This window comes from Rutidosis leptorrhynchoides, chromosome 10 (genome assembly GCF_046630445.1).
Source record: "Rutidosis leptorrhynchoides isolate AG116_Rl617_1_P2 chromosome 10, CSIRO_AGI_Rlap_v1, whole genome shotgun sequence".
Taxonomy (NCBI): Eukaryota; Viridiplantae; Streptophyta; class Magnoliopsida; order Asterales; family Asteraceae; genus Rutidosis; species Rutidosis leptorrhynchoides.
The window spans coordinates 8954786-8961435 of record NC_092342.1 but is presented as its reverse complement, the minus strand read 5'-3'; the positions used below and the strand labels follow the sequence as shown (position 1 = coordinate 8961435).

At 41.4% G+C, this 6650-nt stretch overlaps 1 non-coding gene across 1 annotated transcript; it reads right to left on the bottom strand.

The window, feature by feature from the left end:
- Window positions 1–757: 757 nt before the first annotated feature.
- On the bottom strand, window positions 758–864 carry LOC139874065 (small nucleolar RNA R71). Its single transcript, XR_011767768.1, has one exon. It is a non-coding gene; the product is annotated as a small nucleolar RNA R71 (small nucleolar RNA).
- Window positions 865–6650: the final 5786 nt, after the last annotated feature.

Below are 6650 nucleotides of genomic sequence, written 5' to 3'. Positions count from 1 at the left end.
CTAAGAAAGACAATTATACACAGACTTGGTTATTGGATTTTCCGAACAGTCGCCAATTATATTGTGACCAAAAGGATCCTGCCTCTCTGTAGTAGGCCTGGCCACTTGGTTTGTTGAATAGTTCGTGCGGAGCTATGTTACCGAAATACTAGGGAATCAGTAGCCAGAACCAAAAACATATTCCACCCGTAGGATAGTTAGTTAATTAAATTAGATTACCTTAGATTACCTTAGAATTAGATTACCCTAGATTAGATTACTTTAGATTAGTTTAGCTTATTATAATTTAGTTTATTTGCGAAATATTAAAAAATAAAAAGGCATACCTAGTGTATGACCCAAACCCGATCTAGACCAGGGCCGTTGTTATTCGTACCTGATCCAGACGCAATAATCTCTAAAGCACGCAAGGAAGCACGAATCAAAAATCGAATGGCATTACGTGTTACTTTAGCAGAAAATACCAAACCCTCGATTGAAGGTCGAGGAGGACCAATCAGATTTCCAGAATAGCTGTCAGTTTCATGGATTACCGAATGACGATCCTAATTCTCACCTTGATAAATTCATATCTCTTTCGAACTCCTACAAACAGCCAGGGATAGGACAAGATATAGTCCGGCTATACTTGTTCCCCTATTCTCTCACTCATCATACTCAAACTTGGTTCGAAGGACTGAAAAAAGATTCCATCACGTCATGGACGGAGATGGCTACTAAATTCCTAACCAAATATTTCCCTCCTTTTAAACAAACCAAACTGAAGAATGACATCATTAACTTCAAACAAAGTTATGATGAATCTCTTTACACTGCATGGGAGCGATTCAAAACCATGCTAAAGAAATGCCCTAATCACCAGCTAGAACGGTCAGCCCAAACCTGTACCTTCTACAATGGTCTTACGGTAAATCATAGGACGACGTCGATGCAGCAGCTCAAGGGAATCTGATGAACCAAACCGTAGACGAAGCATGGGAATTGCTCGAGAACATGACAATGCATCATCATAACTGGAACAGTGGTGAAACAACTTCATCATCTGCCCCACTATCTGCACTTAACAATCAAATGGAGGCCATCAAATCCCTCACGAATAAGATGGAATCTCTTGCTAAACAACTCGGAGAACTGAAGACGCAGCCGCAGCAGGTTAACCAAGCTCAGGCTTGTGTTAATTGTACCAAACCGCAACCTACTGAAGAATATCAAGTTGAGTACGAAAACCCTGACGGTTCAGTCTGTTACGTACAATACCCTGCTCGTCCACCAAATCCCAGATTCAATCAACCACCTAGGGTTAATCAATTTCAGCGAAGCAATCAACCTTTTCGCTATCGCTATCCACCTTATCCAGCCCAACAATCTCAATTGACCTACGATCAACCACTTCCACTCACTGGTCCCCTAGTTGAGGAAAATTCCCCTACCACCCAGATTACAAAAGCAACTAACCCCACTCTCGGAGCTGATGATCAGTTAACTTAGTTCATTCAAGGGCAACAACAGTTAAATCAGAGAACTGCAACCAGACAAGATCAGACGGAGATACTAATGAGAAATCAATTGGCTCTGCTCAAAAGTTTGGAAACACAGCTCGGACAGTTATCACAACGCCTTGAAACTCGACCGCAGGGAAGATTGCCAAGTAATACTATCTAAAATCCCCACATAGAAGAAGCAAAGCAAATGGACTCCGTAATCCCAGAGAAAGAACCGCGGAGAAGGTCAACTAGGCTCAAGAGAAAATCAACATATACTCAGAAGCTGGCCCCTGAAACTCCAGTTCGCGTACCTTATCCTGGAAGGCTACAAGAAGAACCATCCAAGTTCAATTCTTTCAAACTTGATGGAAGATTCCTGGACACTATGTCCAAAGTTCCCAACCAGAAGAGATACATTCGAAGGCTTCTCTCTACAAAGGAGAGGATACCAGACTCTAACAAAATTCCACTGAGTGAAGAATGCTCTGCATTACTCAGAAACTCTCTACCACCTAAACTAGGAGATACGGGCCGATTCGTTTTTCCATGTTCAATCTACCAATCTGGAACCATTCATGCGCTAGCAGATTTAGGAGCAAGTATCAACCTAATCCCCTACTCTCTCTATCAGAGATTAGAGTTAGGAGACTTGTCACCAACCAAAATGACAATCCAACTTGCCGATCACATAATTCGATATCCTAAGGGCATAGTTGAGAACGTCTTGGTGAAAGTCAACAAATTCTTGTATCCTACAGATTTCATAGTGATGGACATTAAGGAAGACCTACACACACCAGTGGTGTTAGGAAGACCTTTCATGAATACGGCTAGGACTGTCATTGATGTGTACAATCAAACCTTGATCTTACGATCACATGGGGAGAGCGTTACCTTCAAAATTGACAGACCAACTGATCTTTCTGGACAGGCAGAGATGTTTGCTATTTCCACCAGACGGATCACTTCCGATGACGAGTTTTCACCACCAGCCGACGATATCGAGATCGGTGTCGAATCACAGTCTGCAGACGACCCAGAAATGGAAGAAGAGGATCCCAGTGAAGAAATAGAGGAAGAGGAGGAATCTGAAAAGGAAGAGGAAATGGAAGACGTAAAAGAAACTGCGACAATACCCGCTCCAAGCATTGAGCGTCATGAAGAAGTAATAAGGCTTGAGACGGCAGATCATAGTTTAATCATTCGCTTCAAAAAGAAGACCGATAAGGCTGAGGTTAAGGATATAGAAATTGATCCTGCAAGTATCAAAGTGGAGAATCAGAATAATGAAGAAACCCATTCATCAGACGCATCCTCAGAAGAACAATACACCGATGATGACGAGGTAGGGCAACATGAAGACATTCTGAATAACTCACACTCTCCAACCGAACCAGATCAAGGGGAGCCAGACTCTTCTTCAGATCGAATTCCGGTTATATCCACACATGCAGACATGATCACCTTCATCAATGATACCGATGAATTTGAAGACATTCTCGAAGCCATCCAAAAATCAACCATTGATTTTTCGCTACGCTTAACAGAATTAATTATGGCTATCCGAGAAGAACACCACCTCTATCTCCGACGAAAAGACAATGATGTTGAAATCCTAGAAGAATGCATTCAAGACTTTATCAATTCTCTTCACGATCATATCTATCACGAAGAAAGGAAACGAGAGCACAATTCAGTGGTTCGCACTATTCTTGAGACAAGATTCTATCGAGATCAGAAGATCATTTACTCTAAGGTTTATAACTCCTTAGCCGGATCTGCACTTCCGTTCTCACGAAACCAACGAGCACTACTGATTCTCATCCGGAAGCATATGGATCTTTCCACTGGACGCGCGACTTATCACTCCGAATTGCAAATGATCGAGGATATTCACAGCTTTTTCGCTCTCTTGGAAAGAGATAATTTCGAAAGCACACCAGAGAGGCTAGTAATTTACGTAACGGTTGATCACCACGCTGATCTGATTATCAAAGAGCTACGAGACGTTGTTATGGAAGAAGCAAGGAGAAACAATCCGTTCTCTCTTCTTGAACCTGACCGAGTCAACATTGCCACCTACGTTACTAAGCAGATAACACGTATCTTCCAAGAATCCACGGATCCTAGTTTCACATTTAAAGCTGGATGTAGGGAGATATACTCAAAGACGGTGAAATTAATACTCGGGTCAGGGTTGCTCTTCACTTCTTTTCAGCTTCGCCTCTTAGTAAATCTGTGCAAAGCTACTGACTCTTACTGTGGAGATCACCGTTCCGAAGACTTCGAAATTCTAAAAATACAGTTTCTGACATTATTTGAAGATTTCCGAAATGAGCACCCCACCAGAGAAATAATCACCACCAGCACTGCTTCTATGATTGACATTCATGGGTCAACCAGCAGAGCTGTGGATCATATCCTCATCGGACTTCAAGACTTATCAAGAGCCGAAACTGCGCACTACTTATCGTTCAGAAGATCTTCAAGAGAAGTACCGGATCTTCTACCGCTATTGGTCCGACACTTTCTCAGGATTTTTCCGCCAAGGCTCACATTCCCTCAAGAAGACCAAGATCACAACCATCAGCGAGGAATGTTTGCTTTTTGAAGCATCACTACGGTCGAGCCTACGACCTTAAACAAAAGCGCTTCTCGGGAGGCGACCCGTGCAATAAAGTAGAGTAGAAGAATAAAGGATGACAAATGAGCCGATAAAGACGTAAGGATTGGAAACCAGCCGCATCTGCTAGAGTATTTCTTTCTTCTCGCTACTAGCTCAAGATTCAAACTATGCCACATCCTAGCTTATCACTAAGTGTGGGATAACACCCAATAAAAACACTAGACAAATACTCAAAAAACTCCTAAGTGTGGGAATACACTAGGAACATTGAGGACAATGTTCGTCTAAGTGTGGGATGTTGGTATAATCTTTTTATGCTGTATTATAATAACCCATTACGAAGATTCCAAGTCCTTAAGCCAAATTTCAAAGTTTTTGCAAAAGAAACCCTTTTCGAAAGAGTATTTTTTGAAAACCTGAAACGTTTGTCAATAAAAATAAGGCTTAAGTAAGGTGGAAATCTTGTTAGATTGAAATCTCTAATAGAGCATTGCATGACTAAGGCATTATCGACCTAAATTGATTATGGTGAGGCACCCCAAATAAGACCAGCATTCATCTTTAATGCTTCACTATTTTCCGTTGAGAGTGCCGATGTCTGTGCTCAGAATCAGAACTTGCTTTAGATCTACATCTCCAAGCAGCAAACCGCGATTCGTTTGTAATCAAAAGAGCTAGCCATTTGTCAAACATAAGCCTTTCGCACCTCCACTACTTCTACTCCACCACATCCTCATTACCTTTGAAAAATTTCGAAAACTAGATTCCTTCCGAAAACCCGATGTTATAAACCTCTCAAGTACCATGGCAAAGGTCTTGAAAAAGTTTGCCGGCTAAAAGTTTCTCGAGATGAAGTCTCCAAAAAAAAATGATGATTTCCAAGTTCTGAGAAAAGGAGCAGAACTATAAAGAGAAATGCCGAAGAGAACTCGACCGAAAATGATTATCAAATGAAGAAAAGTTCAAAAGTGCTTCTCAAAATACTTCAGCACTCCTATCTATCCAAATAAAAGTCTGTATAAAGAGCACATTAAACTTTTATCTCACCCCAACTTCACTACCACTTCAGAATTCCTTTCCCATCATTGACAAATGACCTATAAAAGCTAAGATTACTATCGCTCTCGCATTAGCAGCAAGGATTTGAGTCTTTATCAAGCTTATGACGATGGGTGCAGCATGACTGGCTATGAGTGTATTCATTTCTTAGATCTATAGGGAACCCTAAACACTTGAATGATTCGAGTGACCCGTGAAAGCTAGCCTATGTCATGTAACCTCCTCGCATGCTTGCAGAGATAATTTCAATCCTAACATAGATGACTCATCTTATCTTTTGCTCTTATAATAAAAGCAAACTGCTTAGGCTATTAGAAAAGAAACGCCGAAAAGATTCTTAAGAATGAGAGTTTGCTTGAGGACAAGCAAAGTCTAAATGTGGGATATTTGATATCGGCTAAAAAGTCACGTTTTCACCCCGGTATTAAGGCCCAAACACAACAAAGATTCGAACTTTATCAGCAAAATACCCACTTCGTCAGTTAGAATTGAAGAACAAGTAATTACGAAGGCGGTGCAAAAAGAATCAAGAGAATCGGAGCTAAAACGAAGATTCTAGAGCGAAAACGGTGAAAGAAAAAAAATCAAGTTACGATCCAGTGAATCAAGGCTGACCAGCATCAAAAACGGCCTGCTAAACGGCCTGCCATACGGCCTGCCAGTATGTAAATGGCCTGCCAAATACAGCTCACCAAGCAGCCTGCCATACGGGCTGCCAGGAAAACGGCCTGCCAAATACGGGCCACTAAACGGGCTGCCATACGGCCAGCCAGCCGTATTTTGGCAAAATCCTAGTCTATTTAAAGGGTCTTTTTCATTCATTCCAACACACACTTCAATTCACTTCTTTCTCTCTCTCTTGTACAATATTAGTCATACTCTCAAGGCCTTCGACTCCGTGCGGGAAACCTAGTACCCGGAGAAGAACGCTGAAGATTGTATTAGGAGCGGTCTGGAGTCTTGAAGTTGTCACTTTTGTATTCAGAACTCATTTAATCTACTAGTAGTTCTATCCTTTATCTTATATAATGTTTTATGATATTGTTGCCATGATTAGCGAGTAGTTATCTTTAGTGTATGCTATGATGTAAGCAGTTATAATGCCAAAATAATATTATGGTCTGTGTATGCTGTTGAAATGCTTTCCGATTATGCTTTAAACTCAATCGCTTTTCCAACTAATAGAACGTAGTTATAGGCTCTGTTATTGGGAAGTCGCGAACCCCGATTCAGAGTACACTATCTGTGTCACCCCTTGGTAAGAGAAGTCTATCGGATACAACATAAGATCGACTGAGGCACACCGGTTGTAGTAAGTTTATCAAGCTCTGGATTCCGACTGAGGACTCTTTCGTAGTAAAACATCTGACTAGACCCTTAGTACATTTTCGGTCCTAGACCATGCTAGTGTAGTCACCAAGCATATAAACTTCGTACGTGCACGCTGAAGCACAACGGTTGTTGTAAGCTGTACCTCTGCT